The 16,150-nt window shown below is 44.9% G+C and overlaps 1 protein-coding gene across 3 annotated transcripts in view; it reads right to left on the bottom strand.

The window, feature by feature from the left end:
• The window catches only part of p2ry1 (purinergic receptor P2Y1), a 113,421-nt gene that overhangs the window by 32,213 nt on the left and 65,058 nt on the right, over nucleotides 1-16,150 (bottom strand). Inside the window, exon 1 of one of the 3 annotated variants that reach the window (XM_078564329.1) lies at nucleotides 406-648. The exons of 1 other annotated variant lie outside the window; for it this stretch is intronic. The gene's annotated coding sequence lies outside the window, so the exon portion shown is untranslated. Of the gene's footprint in view, nucleotides 1-405; nucleotides 649-16,150 lie in introns of those variants that run through there. One more of the 3 variants, XM_078564330.1, reaches the window with a different exon arrangement.

The following is a 16,150-nucleotide window of genomic DNA, read 5'->3' as shown; positions in this document are numbered from 1 at the left end:
GTTCTTTTACCAAGTTACCGACCCATCCGCCAATAGGAACATTCTCTCCTTCTTTACTCTTATCAAAAGCCTTCATTCAAGTCTGGACACTTGGTGTCAATGCTCCCCTAGCTCTGTCAAAGCGTTTGCGAAGGGTTGCCTGGACTCCTGGCCACCGCTGGTCTATATGTAGTGCAGCACATGCTACCCACAATATTCCACCGTCCTCACTCCAGTTTGCTCCAGAAAGGGTTGTAGTCCCGGAGACCTTCCGCGTGAAAATAAATGCTTTGCCGATCGCTCCGTGCGGAGATCACACGCAAGGTTAAACACGCGAAATGGGAAGTGGAAGTCCTGTACGCTTCACCTGACTGGGCGCGTTTGAAACTGAATGTTGACAAACAAACTTAAACTTTTTTTTCCTACCGCGTCTTGCCGACCTTTCAAACAAGCAGCAGGAGCTCCGGGTCACTCCTCACAGGATCCACCAGGAGTGTGAGAGCAAAGAAGCACAAGGTTGTCAAATGGATATTTTTTTTCCTCCTCTTTTTGTGACTTTTAATTTCTCCCATTGAAAGTCCGGCGCCTCTCGACAGATCCCACGTTTTTTTTTAAAAAAAAGACACAGCAACACTGCTCAAATGTTAGTTCTGCCTCCTCGCTTCCCCTCTGGAGAGCGTCATGTAAAGGCGTGGCACTTGAAACTCTCCCACTTATCTTTCCTGAGCAACGTTACAGCTTTGCATCAGATTACATGCTCCCTCCCCGCAGTGGCTGGTGATTGTGAAATTGGCTCGGTTGTAATTTCAACAGGGGATCCGGTACTCTCCCTCCAAACCAATCTCCTTTTCAATCCCTCGGTGCTCCCGAATTTAATTCTAATGGGGTTTTTTTTGTGTGTGTGTGTTGGAAAGAAACCTGCAAACTTTGCAATGCTTCGATTTGCCCTTTGAATTCAGAGCAAATGAAACATGTCTTTAAAACCGTTTAGATACCGTTGCGGCAGTAAAGGGATTGCAGGACTAGGCCACTCAACCCTTCAAGCCTACTCTGCCATTCAACCCACCACCATGGCTGATCTGATTGTAACCTCCTGCCTACCCCCATAACCTTTCACCCCCCCCCCCTTCTCAATCAAGAATCTTATCCAGCCTTGCCTTAAAAATATCCAAAGACTCTGCTTCCACTGCCTTTTGAGGAAGCAGGTTGCAAAGACTCAGGACCCTCTCACCTCTGTCTTAAATGAGCGACCTCTTATTTTTAAACAGTGACCCCCTAGTTCTAGATTCTCCCACAAGTGGAAACGTCCTCTCCACAACCACCCTGTCAAGACCCCTCAGGGTCTTACAGGTTGCCATCAAGTCGCCTCTTACTCTTCTAAATTCCAGCAGATTCAAGCCTAACCTGTCTAACCTTTCCTCATGAGAGAACCCATCCATTCCTGGTATGAGCCTGGTAAACCTTCTTTGAACTGCTTCTAACGCATTTACATCTTTCCTTAAATAAGGTGACCAATACTGTACATAATATTCCAGATGTGGTCTCACTAGTGTTTTGTATAACTGAAGCATAACCTCCCTACTTTTGTATTCAATTCCCCTCACAATAAATGATAACATCCTATTAGCTTTCTTAATTACCTGCTGTACCTGCATACTGGCCTTTTGTGATTCATGCACTAGGACACCCAGATCCTTCTGAATCTCAGAGTTCTGCAATTTCTCACCATTTAGATTATAACCTTTTTTTTATTCTTCCTGCCAAAATGGACAATATTTATCCTATCAGTCAACATCACTAAAACAGATTGTCTGGTCATTATCATATTGTTATTTGTGGGAGCTTCCTATGTGCAAATTGATGGCTACATTTCCTACATTACAGCTTTGCCATAAAATGAGCTGATGACATACAGATTATTACAGATTTGGAGATGAGATGCTAAACTGAGACAGTACTGGGGTAATATTCAACTTGACTGCCCATCGTACACCTGAATTTTATCCCGCTGGAGATACAGAAAGGCTGGCACAGAGATGATGGCTGAATGACTTCTTTCTGTGTTGCAAGGTTCTATGATTCTGTACACTCTGCACAACTTTCCTTTGTAGATTCGCTACTGCCCCTTTCGTGCCCACATTGAAGTGACCTGTTTTCTCAGGTGAATTTCAAGGATCTCAGAGGATCAGTTGAGGAAGATGCAGTGGATATACCTTGGCTGTCATTTACAGTTCAACAAGTGAGCTGGTGAATGATCTCATTGGTTATCTTTGAGACTCTGCTGTGCGCAAGTTGGTTCCAGTACTTGATCACAAAAGAACGACAACTGAACTTCAAAAGTAACTAATTATTGGCAAAGTAATTTGGGGCAGCCTGTGAAAAATATTATAAAATTCAGCTTCTATCTTTCTTTGAACTAGTTTAATGTTGGAAGCTAGCAACTGTAGCCAGCTGTGTGATAATATCTTACAAATACCAACAAATATCATATGATAGAGCTTTGTCTGTTAATGGTAAGAATATGTTGACATAGACAAATTAGCCCACCAGCTAAAGAGTGGACAAAGTCTGATTCCTATTTACAACAGTGATTACATTTCAAAAATACTTAATTGTCTGCGAAGAGCTTTGGGATGTCCTGAGTTCATGAAAGGTGCTATATAAATGCAAGCTCTCTCCTTTTTGTTGTTTTGTACAAACTCAGTGGGGTAATTTTAACTATCAAACGGGTCGCCCATTAGATGCCTCACCTTACCTTCTCTTCCATTGCCTCCAGTTGAATGTAAAATGGGGCTTGTTGTATAGTGGACCTTCATTCAATATCGTCCATTTTATCCCAGCCCACAAAGAATGGTGTTATTGAGCCGCAGTAAGCTTGCAGAGTAATGTAATTTCAAGGTTAATGCTGGGGCAGTGTTTCCTACAACTGGAAGCAGCTGGCAGTCCCTAGTTTTTAACCAACTGATAAATGGCAAAAGGGAACATTTATTCCATCTCTAACCTTTTCCAGGGAAGCCTTTTGCTGCCCCATGTTATCATTTGTAATATAAGACTAGAAGAACACAAACCCATTATAAATGCTTATCTCAGCTCCCCTTCCATCGCCCCCAGCCAATGACCTGTCTCCCAGATGTTGCGACATCTGTTGTTGCCTTCAAAGTTATTTCTAGCTGCACGACTGTTAAAACATCAGCTGTGAGAGGAATGAACTGTGGACCTAACTGTGAAGCTAATGTTTTATTTCTGGTGAACATGTTTGTTGTGCAAATCAAGGTGAGAGTTTATCACTTCTCACACATTAGGCTCAACTAACAGGAATGTGCCAGTTAATGAAATCTGCCCTGATAGGAACAAGAGGAAATGCTAGATGAATAATGACCAAGCTCCATCTAAATCTCCTTCTACCGAGCTGACAGGAGTCTTAAAAAATGATATAGTAGTCATTGAGAAACCACAATTAATTTCTGTCAATTAGCCTATGGTGTCAGCTTTGCCTCAACTCTCGACTCTGGGTCAGAGGTTGCAGATTTAAGACACGCAAGGGATTTGAGCACAAAATCTTGGCCGACACTCCCAGTGCAGTACTGAGTGCGGTACAGTGCAAAGCTGCCCTTTCAGAGGTTTCATCTTTCTGATGAGACATTGAACCTTCCGCCCTCTCAGGCAGACATAAAAGAACCCACAATTCCATTTTATAGAAAAACAGGGAATTCACCCTTGTATCTCCTCATTATTTATCCCTCAACCAACATCACTAAAACAGGCTCTCTGGTCGTTATCACCATTGCATTCAAGGGATCTTGCTGTGTGCAAATTAGCTGCTGCATTCCCTACATTACCACATGACACCTCAAAAGTACCCCACTGGCTATAAAGTGCTTTTGGGCAGTACCTCTGACAGTGGGTACCTGTAATGAGAGTGCCAGCTGAGATTTGGTGCTGAGGTTTCTGGTGTGAGACTTGCACCCATAACCTGTTTGACTCTGAGTTACGAATGCTACCACTAAACCAAGGCTGACATCACACAGACTGTTCTGTAAAACTACTGCCCTGTAATCACTCTTGGATATTGGCTAGTTTCGGTTTTATTAATGTTAGCCTCGTCCCACGTTGTGTGAACTCAAATTTCCCTTGCACAGCGTGGATGAGGCTTGAAAGGAAAAAGGAATTGAAACACCAAAGGTTTCATTTGTGGGGCTGGAAAGCAACAATGTTTTTGTGCTAAAGACCCAAAGGGGAATAAAAGCCTTATGCTTGAGGCTCGAGGAGGGTGTGGAGATGAGTTTGCAAGTTTAGCACCTGCCTATTAGCCTTGAATGCATAGAAAGGTTGGCAAGTCATTGATTTTGAGCACAAGGTACGGAAGTGAAATTGATGACTGAGGATGAGAAAGTGAAGTAAATTGACAAAGCTGCAACCTGTGAACCATTTCCAAGCAAAGCGGCAGAGTTACTGTAATGGGAGTGTGCTGAATTTCTAAGACTGTCCCTAATGGACAATGTTCTTCCAGCATTGGAAACTCTCAATGTTACCTATCCCTTAGGACTTGCTTTTCAGCATCAGTGCCTTATTTTGACCCATGTTTATTCACTGTTACTGCCCATGATGCCTAAGTCACTGAACAGAGATAAGGCATAAATGAAGGGTAAGACAGGAGGGGTAGATGTTGTAGGATAGAGTTACAAACAGCTTGTATCAATGCCTTATAATTTAATTGTTGACTCTCTAATGGGAGTTATTTCATTAATGGTGTTAGCAATTCAAATGAATAAGATGCATTAGGTGCATTTAGTGTCAAAGCATTTTTACAGAGGATTATAAAATTGTGTTTTAAAGTTTTAACTTGTTACGTGCAGCAAAAAACTGTTTTCTTTAATAATAGGACAGTGTCGCTTTGGATAGAGTTTCCCTGCGAGTGTCTTTGTGCTTGTAGTCCAACCTGGAATGCATCAGTGGGTCAATGTTGTTTTCAACACACCAAAAACAGTTTGCAAGGTAAAGACAAGCAAAGGAAAACACCTGATATAATGCCTTTCACAAACTCAGGACTTTTCAAAGTGGTTCACAGCCAACAAAGTGCTTTTTGTGGTGTAGTCACTGCTGTAATGTTATCATGCTGATGTTTATGGGATTTGGATGTGTGCAATTTGGATGCTGTGTTCCTTACATTACACCAGTGACTGCAATTCAAAAGTATTTTTATCGGCTGTAAAGTGCTTTGGGGCTTCCTGGGGTGATGTAAGATGCTGTGACAATGCAAGCCTTTATTTTTTAAAATGGGAAATGTGGCAGCCAATTTGTGCACAGCAAGATCCCACAAACAGCAAGGTGATGATGACCAGGTCATCCGCTTCTGTGATGTTGACTCAGGAACAAATACTGTCTTGGACATTGGGGAGAATTTCACAGTCATGGGTCTGTTACATCCACAGTGGAGGACTGATGGGAGCTTGGTTTTAACATCTCACCCAAACACAAAATTGCTTTGCACCCAACTGTGTGCAGTTAATCTTTGTGTATCTGCCGCAGCCATTTTTTTTTTTTGGTGTTGTGGTGTGGGAGGGCAGGTTTTATTTTTCAATTACAGGGCCAGTCCAGCCAGGACAACTTTGGTGAGGTGCTGTTCCTCTCGCATACAGGCTCACTTGGCGGAAAACTTTGGCCATACTGTCTGGGATTTTACATTCTTTGATTTAGATGGAAAATCTAGGGCAGCATTTGAGCTCCTGTCAGCAGAGCGAAGCCTTACAAAATTTACCCTGATATATCAAAGCATCCATGTGGTGGCTCAATGGGTTGGATTTGCAGAGCTTAATTTACCCAATTTCTACAGTGAGTTAGCGAGCCTTTATATTTCTGCCCATTTCGATAGCAATTTGATTTATAGTTATATTAAATGATTATATTTATGCTCTTTTAATGTAGTAAAAACAACCCAAGCTGTTTCAAAGGAGCATTATCAAACAAAATTTTGACACCAAGACCCAATGTGGAGATATTGGGGCAGGTGACCAAAAGCTTAGCCATTGGATGGGTATTAAGGAGCCACTCAAAGGACAAAAAAGAAAGACTTGCTTTTATATACCGCCCTTTCCTACTTCAGGATATCCAAAGTGCTTTACAGCCAATAAAGTACTTTAGAGTTGTAATCAGGGCTATAATGTAGAAAATGTGGTAATCAGTTTGTGCAGACGAAAAAGAGAGAGGTAGCGAGACAAAGAGGATTGGTGGGGGTGGGGGTTGTTGGTGGGGGGGCATCTTAAGATCTATATAAGCAGCAGAAAGCATGGCTGCCAATGGTGGAGAAAAGGAAATTGGGGATGTGCAAGAGACTAGAATAGGAGGAGCACAGATATCTCGTAGGCTTGTCAGAGTGGGAGGAGGTTACAGAGATGCAGGAAGTTACAGAGATGCAGGAGAAGATTTCTTCCCCGTGAGACTTCTTTGTGACCATGTGATGAGGGAGTCCACACTGGCATTGGCCGTTCCTTATGCAGTCATTGTTTCTCTTAAACATTAGAACATAGGAGTTTCTGGTTTAGAAAACATAAGGCCCATCTAGTTTGCATTCTACCATCTTGGTAATTACAGAATATAACATTCATGGAGTTTCTGATTAATCATAGTGATCAATATCTATTGATTAATCTATAACAGATCCAGAACTGAGGAGCGGACAACCCTAATACTGGAGCTTTGGGAACCATCGGAACAAAGTCACATGTTGCTCCAAAGCACATCACACTTTTAGCATCTGTCATGTCTCAAATTATTTATGTTCTCTGTCCCAAAATACTATTCTCTGAAAGAAGTTTATCTAATTTTCACATGAGTGAGTTAATGACACTGGTTTCCACCATCCCCCTAGGGGGTTTGTTCCAGAAATTTACCACTCACCAACAGTCCACAGAGTAGTTTTGAATTTACCTGTTATGATCCTCGTTGGGCACTTAAAAAGAAATTCAAACTTCTGGTGATTGACAGAAAGGATAACATGACAAGATTCAAGATTTAAGACTTTTAATGTAACAAACAAACTAAAAGCAAATTTGACTAAACACTATTTCAATAGACAATTTATACTCTAAACTACAGCAAAGCTTCCCCATATAACTTTCAAAACAAACGGAAAACCTGCCTTCACAGTTATACCCCATAAGTGAACACTTCATTCTCCAGGAGCCAGTTAACACAGCACAAGAACACAAGAATTAGGAGCAGGAGCATACCATTCAGCCTCTTGAGCCTGCCCCGCCATTCGATAAGATCATGGCTGATCTGACTGTGGCCTCAACTCCACTTTTCTGTTTGCCCACCATAGCCCTTGGCTCCCTTGCAGATCAAAAATCTAACTCAGCCTTGAACATATTCAATGACCCAGCCTCCACTGCTCTTTGAGGAAGAGAATTCCACAAACTAAATGATGATCTGAGAGAAGATATTTCTCCTTATCTCTGTCTTAAACGGGAGACCCTTATTTTTTAATCCTTGATTTCCCCACAAGGGGAATCATCCTCTCAGCATCCACCATGTCAAGTCCCCTCAGGATCTTATATGTTTCAATAAGATCACTTCTAATTCTTCTAGACTTCAGTGGATACAGGCTCAACTTGTTCAACCTTTCCTTATAAGATAAGCCTTTCATCCCAGGAATCAGTTGAGTGAATCTTCTCTGAACTGTTTCTAATGCAATTATTTTCTTTCCTAAGTAAGGAGACCGAAACTGTTCACAATGTTCCAGACGAGGTCTCACCAACACCCTGTACAAATGCGGCACAAATACCCCACTTTTATATTCTATTCCCCTTGCAATAAACACCAACATTCCATTTGCCTTCCTGACCACTTGCTACACCTGCATACCAACTCTTTGTGAGTCATGTACCAGAACACACAGGCCCCACTGCACCGCAGAGTTCTGCAATCTCTCTCCATTCAAATAATGTACTGCTTTTCTATTATTCCTGCCAAAGTGGACAGATTCACATTTTCCCACATTACACGTCAACCCAAAGTGATTCTCAGCTCCCAATGGCTTCCTTCCTTTATCCTTTTCCAGCCAGATAACTTCTATACCCAAATTGACTTTCATGATGAGTGTTATCCTGGATATTCTTCCAGCCAAAGCTAGGTGAATCTTCCAGCCTCAGTTAAATTCTCATGAGCTCTGTCTAAACAATCTGAGCGCAAGCTCCCACCCGCATTGCGCGTGGTGAACAATAGAGAGGGCTGCCTCTCTGTCTCTGCTCTTTTTCACTGCTCTTTCTCGCACATTCTTGCAGACTGATCTGGCTGTGAGGTTCAGGGATATCTTAAGAAAAACCCTGCAATCCAACACTACAATGGCTTGCTATGGAGTCTTTCCCTCTCAAAGCCCATCTCCATGGCAATGTGAATCACATTGGCCTTTTATCCAGGTAGAAATGCTAATTAGTACAATTTAGAACCCAACTCTATCCAATCTTGAAATTAAATAGACAGTTTAAAGAATAACTGTTTATCAAACCTGACACTCTTAAACATCTGTTTGTGAGATTTGGACACTTGCACCCTTCCCAATGTCTCGATATCTTTTTTATACTATGGAGACCAGAATTGTTCACAGCACTCCAAGTTTAACGAAGGTTCCATTTAAGTTCAGCATTCTCTGCTTTTCAATTTTATTCCTTGACAAATAAACCCCAATATTTTGTTTGTTTTTCTCTGGACCTTATTCATCTGTATCACTACACTTAATGGTTGTGTATCTGTAACCCTGATCCCTTCGTTTTTCATTTTGACACTTATTTTTCCAAGAGATATGTGACCACAGTTGTGGTTCAGTTAGCAACCTCTGCATCACAAGGCTCTGGGTTCAAGTCCCATTCTGAGGTTTGAGCATAAACATCAAGACAGACACTCGAGTACAGTACTGACTGGGTGCTGCACCATCAGAGGTGGTGTCTGTCGGGTGAGACTTTGAAATGAGGCCTGAGCTTCCTTCTTTGGTGGATGTAAAAGATCCCATGGCACTATTCCATGCCATGTTATCCCTGGTGTCCTGGCCAATATTTATCCCTCAATCGACATCACCAAAGCAGACTATCTGGTCATTATTACATTGCTGTTTGTGGGCATTTGCGGTGTGAAAATTAGCTGTCAAGTTTCCTACATTACAACAGTGACTACACTTCAAAAAGTACGGGTGGAATCTCGCTAGCGCGGGCTTGCTCAGTGGCATGAGTGGACAATATGGCGAGAAGGCCAAAAATCGGTTTCATGACACTGTGAAACCAGTTTGCTATTGTCCGCTCAGCCCATCAATGGCAGGATGTGTTCCCCACCCTTGGATGTTGGCAGCCTCATTGTAATACATTGGCATATCATTATAAGGCCAGCCCACCGGACACAATCACCCCCACGGTCCACCCCCACCGCCGATGCAGAACACATCTCGACAACTGTGACTTACAGAAGCCGAGACTTCCCACCAGGGCTTTGCTCACATCGCAGACATCCCCGCAGACATCCAAGGAGCAGAAGGTGCTGAAGCCCAACAGCAACAGCGCACTGGAGGAACATCCATGGCACGCTGGGCGGTTTCTCATGGACATGGCTCTGCTGCGAAGCAGCTCACGGAAGTTGGAGAGTCACCGTTCATGCTCACAATGCATGATGGTCGAAGGGGTGGGAGAGAAAGGTCTAGGATCAACTGGGAGAGGAAGAGGTGTCGGGGAGGTGATGAGGTTGAGGGGGGGAATGAAGGTGTTGGAGGGGTAAGGTTAGGAGGGGAAATGAAGGGGTCGGGGGGGGGTGAGGTTGGAGGGGAGGAGGTATGGGGGGGAGGGGGTAATGGGGAGAAGATGGCAACTGGGGAGTAGGTGTAAGGGGGGTCAAATGTGTGAGGGAAGGAGTTTGGAGCGGGGATGGAGTGCAGGGAGGGGAAGGAGTCCAAGGGGAGGAAGGAGTGCAGAGAGAAGAGGGAGTACAGGCGGATGAAGAAGTAAGGGTGGAGGAAGGGGTCAGGGTGGTGGAAGGACTAAGGGTGGTGGAAGAGGTAAGGGCATCTGAGGGAGTCGGGAAGGAGGAAAGAGTAAGGCTGTAGGAAAAAGTGAAGCTGGAGAAAGAGGTAAGGCTGAAGGAAGGAGTCAGGGTGGGGGAAGGCCTAAGGGTGGTGGAAGAGGTAAGGGCATCTGAGGGAGTCAGGAACGGTTGGGGGGGGTGGGATTCTAAGTGGGGGGGGGGGGGGGCAAGTCTGGGGGGAGGGGGGGAATGGCAGGATTAAGTGGGGGTGAGATGTTCCGGGAGGGAAGGGGTCTGGAGGGGGTAAGGGGAAGGGGTTCTGGGGGGGACGGGGTGCCGGGGAAGGGTTTTCATGGGGGGGACGGGGTCTGGAAGAGGTAAGGGGCTCTGGGGGGAAGGGGTCTGGAGGAGGAAAAGGATTCCGGTGGGGGGAGGGTTCAAGAGGGGGGAAGGGGTTCTGGGAGGCGGGGACAGTTTCAGAGGGGGGGATGTCCAGGTGCCAAGCAAATGAAAGCCCATCTGCCATGGAAATGGCGTATTTCCTGGGAATGCATAATTAATACAGTGGGTTTGGGACGATAAAGCATGAGAAGCTGCCATTGCGGCCGACAGGTAAATCGTCATTATACCCACTGGCCACCACACTTAGTGCAAACCTGGGACAATTCCCCCCTTCCTCATTGGCTGTAAGTTGCTTTGAAATGCCCAGTGTCTGTGAAAAGTGCTGCTATTCAAATGCAGGTCATTCTCTTTTTTTTCCCCGTTTGTCATATCGAAACGTCTCACCTCGCACTTGCCTAAGTTGAAGTTCATTTTCCAATTACACGTCCATTCTGCAAATATTTTAATGTCTTCCTTTATTTGGTCTCAGTCCTGAACAACGCCCCTGAATTTGGTGTCATCAGCAAATTTTGATTCTTTGGTATGGTTTGATGGTTAAGGTTTGTCCTCTTTGGCTTAGTGGTAACAGGAAAGTTGTGGGTTCAAGCCCCACTCAAGGGAAGAGCTTCCTTTCCCCACTGAGGACATCATCTAGGCTAGTGGTTCAGTCTAGTACAGAGGACATATAGCCTTAGTGGTTGAGATGTTAAATTGAGGCCCCACATTTCCTCTCAAGTAGCTGCAAAAAGATCTCATGGCATCGCTTGACAAAAAGCAGGGGAATTGTCCTGCTCAACATTTATCCCTCAACCAACCCCACCAACAACAGGTATCCACCTCATCACTGTTTGTGGGAGCTTTCTGTGCACGGGTTCATTGCTGTGTTTCTCTTCCTTACAGCAGTGAACACAGGTCAAAAAGCAATGAATTGTTTGTGAAGAATTTTAGGTTGTCCTGAGGTAGTGAAAGGTGCCATAAAAATGCAAGCGCTTTCTTTATTGAGCACTAAGGTCATGAAAGATACAATATCAAAGCAAATGGTTTTATCTGCATATTTTATGAGCCCTTTATGCTTTCTGATTTTATGTTAAGTCAGCATCCTTAACTCTCTGTCGGTTAGCCCACGTTGTATTTTCTCAGTGTACTGTGGAGTTTCACTTGGAATTGGGGTACTCGACAGGGACTTTTGCCCCTTTCCAGCACACTGTGCTTGGCCAACTCCCTTGGGTAGTATCAGATGGCACGAGGTGGCCCGGATCTCCCGAGAGCTGGTGGTCAAAGTGTAATGGGCAAGGCTGGAAGTCTCCCTGTTATGTGCATGGGAATAAATATTTGTATGGAGTTCCTCCCCTAGCTGGGGTGGTGGGAGAAGGATCAAAGTCTATAATCTGATTTTATGGTGGCCATGAATTAGTTTGATAGCGGAGGAATGCCTTACCCAGTCCATTGCATGGGACAAGTGGGGAGGGGAAGTATCTCTGTGAGGCACAAGAAAGAATTAAGCCATCAGTTCAGCAATCTGCAGGTCATTAGGCTTACAATCAACGTTTTTGGCATATATGATTGAGCGAATACAATTCAGGATTTAATTAAAGACAGCAGATGTGAATTGAGTAACTGCATGCAAGAGTGGCATTCAACCATGCATCGCAACTCTGATAGGTTATTGTTAATCGCTTTTGGCTAAAGACACAATGCGGGGGAGGTGGGGAAGGGGGTGTTACTTGAAATTTGATTCTTTTTCTGCTTTGTCATGTTAAGAAATTGCCCTCAAATGAATAATCTCTGCCCTGCATAGGTCATTCTAACACATAGCTGCTCATTGTATGGCCAGTAAAAAAAAATATTAGAGTTTAGTGTGGTAGTTGTAGGAAAGCCTTTCCCTGGAGTCTGGGAATGACATTATACACTAACTATCCAGGGCTTGGTGCCTGAATGAATGAGGGAAAAGGGGTAAGTATTTCCAACTGGAACTGGAATGACTGCTCAATGGGTGTGGCATGCATTCATCTTCCCCACGGATGGATGGACATAACCATTCACCAAGGTTATACTGAGAGCATCTTTCAGCAGGGGTCCCTGTCACCAACAGAGACAAGGGCAGGAAACAGGCACTCTGCATCTTTTTCATTTGTTCATGGGATGTGAGCATCGCTGGCTAAGCTAGCATTTATTGTCCATCCTTAATTGCCCTTGAGGAGGTGGTGGTGAACTGCCTTCTTGAACCGCTGCAGTCCATGCGGTGTAGGTACACCGACAGTGCTGTTAGGGAGGGTGTTCCAGGATTCCGACTCAGTGACAGTGAAGGAACGGCGATTTATTTCCAAGTCAGGATGGTGAATGGCTTGGAGGGGAACTTCCAGGTGGTGGTGTTCCCATGTGCCTGCTGCCCTTGTCCTTCTAGATGGTAGTGGTTATAGGTTTGGAAAGTGCAATCTAAGGGATCTTGGTGAGTTCCAACGTGCATCTTGCAGATGGTACACACTGCTGCTACTGTGCGTCGATGGTGCAGGGAGTGAATGTTTGTGGATGTGGTGCCAATCAAGTGGGCTGCTTTGTCCGGGATGGTGTCAAGCTTCTTGAGTGTTGTTGGAGCTGTACTCATCCAGGCCAGTGGAGAGTATTCCATCACACTCCTGACTTGTGCCTTGTAGATGGTGGACCGTCTTTGGGGAGTCAAGAAGTGAGTTATTCATCGCAGGATTCCTAGCCCCTGACCTGATGTTGTAGCCACAGTATTTATATGGCTAGTCCAGTTCAGTTTCTGGACAATGGTAACCCCCAGGATGTTGATAGTGAGGGGTTCAGTGCTAGTGATGCCATTGAATGTCAAGGGACAATGATTAGATTCTCTCTTGTTGGAGATGGCCATTGCTTGGCACTTGCATGGCACGAATGTTACTTGCCACTTGTCAGCCCAAGCCTGGATATTGTCCAAGTCTTACTGCGTTTGGACATGGACTGCTTCAGTATCTGAGGAGCCACAAATGGTGCTGAACATTGTGGAATCATTAGCAAACATCCCCACCTCTGACCTTACAATGGAAGGAATTGATTAAGCATCTGAAAATAGTTGGGTCTAGGAACTCCTGCAGTGATGTCCTGGAACTGAGATGATTGACCTCCTAGAACCACAACCATCTTCCTTTGTGCTAGTTATGACACAAACCAGCAGAGAGTTTCCCCCCTGATTACCATTGACTCCAGTTTTGCTATGGTTCCTCAATGCCACACTTGGTCAAATGTTGCCTTGATGTCAAGGGCAGTCACCCTCAACTCAACTTCAGCTTTTTTGTCCATGTTTGAACCAAGGCTGTAATGAGGTCAGGAGCTGACTGACCCTCACAGAACCCAAACTGAGTGTCAGTGAGCAGGTTATTGCTAAGCAAATGCTGTTTGATAGCACTGATGATGTCCCCTTCCATCACTTTACTGATGATCAAGAGTAGGCTGATTGGCCAGATTGGATTTGTCCTGCTTCTTATGTACAGGACATACCTGAGCAATTTTCCACATTGCCAGTGTTATAGCTGTACTGGAACAGCTTGGCTAGGCGTGCAGCAAATTCTGGAGCACAAGTCTTCAGTATGGTAAAGATCCATAGGCTTTCCAGTATCCAGCCCCTTCAGCCATTTCTTGATATCATGTGGAGTGAATCAAATTGGCTGGAGACTGGCAGCTGTGATGCTGGGGACCTCCAGAGGATTATCCACCTGGCACTTCTGGCCGAAGATTGTTGCGAATGCTTTTGCACTGATGTGTGGGGATTCCCCATCATTGAGGATGGGGATATTTGTGGATCCTCCTCCTGCAGTGAGCTGTTTAATTGTCCACCACCATTCACGACTGAATGTGGTGGGACTGCAGAGCTTAGATCTGATATAAAAACAAAAAGCTAAAAGCTACTGCAGATGCTGGAAATCCAAAACAAAAACAGAATTACCTGGAAAAACTCAGCAGGTCTGGCAGTATCGGTGGAGAAGAAATCAGTTAACGTTTCGGGTTTTCATGACCCTTCGGCAGAACTAAAGCATAGTTAGGAGAAAGGTGAAATATAAGCTGGTTTAAGGTGGGGGGGGCGGGGGGAGAGAGAAGTTGAGGGTGTGGTGATTGTGGAGATAAGCAAGCAGTGATAGGAGCAGATAATCAAAAGATGTCACAGACAAAAGGATCAAAGATCTGATATGTTAGTTGTGGAATCGCTTAGCTCTGTCTATCCCTTGCTGCTTATGCTGTTTGGCACACAAGTAGTTCTGTGTTGGTGAGGATGAGGTCAAGTATGTTCTTCCCTATTGGACCCTTCACCACCTGCCGCAGACTCAGTCTAGCAGCTGTGTCCTTTGGGAATTGGCCATCTCGGCCTGTACTGGTGCTACTGAGCCACTCCTGGCGATGGACATTGAAGTCCTCCACCCAGAATACATTCTGTACCCTTGCCACCCACAGTGCTTCCTCCAAATAGTATTCAATATGGAGGAGCACTGATTCATCAGCTGAGGGGGGCAGGGTTCTGGTACGTGGTACAAGGTTTCCTTGCCCATGTTTGGCCTGATGCCATGAAACTTCATGGGTGCCAGATGCGATGCTGAGGACTCCCAGGGCAACTTGCTCCCAACTATATACGACTGTGCCACCACCTCTACTGGGTCTGTCCTGCCTGTCGGACAGGACATAGCCAGGGATGGTGATGGTGGTGTCTGGGACATTATCTGTAAGGCATAATTCCATGAATCTGACTATGCCAAGCAGTTGTTTGACTAGCCTGTGTGACAGCTCTCCCAATTTTGACACTAGCCCCCAGGTGTTAGTAAGAAGCACTCTGCAGGGTTGACAGGGCTGAGTTTGGCATTGTTTCCGGTGCCTAGGTTGATGCTGGGTGGTCCGCCCAGTTTCATTACTTATAGACTTTGTGGCAGTTTGATACAACTTGAGCGGCTTGCTAGGCCATTTCAAAGTCAACCACATTGCTGTGGATCTGGAGTCACATGTAGGCCAGACCAGGGAAGAACAGCAGATTTCCCTTCCCAAAGCACATTAGCAAACCAGATAGCTTTTATGCCAATGAAAAATGGACAATGGTTTCATGATTATCATTAGCCTTTTAATTCCAGATTTTTATTGAATTTAAATTTCACCATCTGCGTGGTGGGATTCGGACCTGGGTCGCCATAGCATTACCCTGGGTCTTTAGATTATTAGTCCATTGACAATATCGGTCTCCTCCTTCCCCCTCCTTCTTCTTCCTCCCCCTCCTCCCCCTCCTCCCCCTCCCCACTGCTTACTGGTTTTCTTTTGTTTAGAAATGCATGAGCATGGTGAGCGATTTGTACTTGAGTCAGGAACCCTTTCCACTTGTGTTAGGGTGCAGTGAAGTGTGATCTCCTAAATAGGAGGTGTTTTGTTGCAATTTCCCCTGCACTGCAAAAATCACAGAATCGCAGAGTTTTAACGGCACAGAAGGTGGCCATTCGGCCCATCATGTCTGCACTGGCTCTCCAAATGAGCATTATGACCCAGTGCCATTGGCCTGCCTTTTCCCTGCTCATTGTTTCTATTCAAATAATCATCTAATGCCCTTTTGAATGCCTCAATTGAACCTGCCTCCACCACACTTCCAAGCAGTGCATTCATGTGACTGTGAGGTACCTAATCAGACAGAGCAGAGCAGTGGACACTGCCTTTTGAGGGAATTCACAGCTAGCCCATAGGATGGCCACACTTTTACTGGAAGCTTTCGCCTGGTTCACCTACTTGCTGTTTGATTTGGTCCTTTTTGCTACTTGAACCT

The sequence above is a fragment of the Cetorhinus maximus genome, chromosome 19 (assembly GCF_964194155.1).
Source record: "Cetorhinus maximus chromosome 19, sCetMax3.hap1.1, whole genome shotgun sequence".
NCBI lineage: Eukaryota > Metazoa > Chordata > Chondrichthyes > Lamniformes > Cetorhinidae > Cetorhinus > Cetorhinus maximus.
The sequence above is the reverse complement of the archived record's forward strand: the minus strand, read 5'-3'. Positions and strand labels throughout refer to the sequence as shown.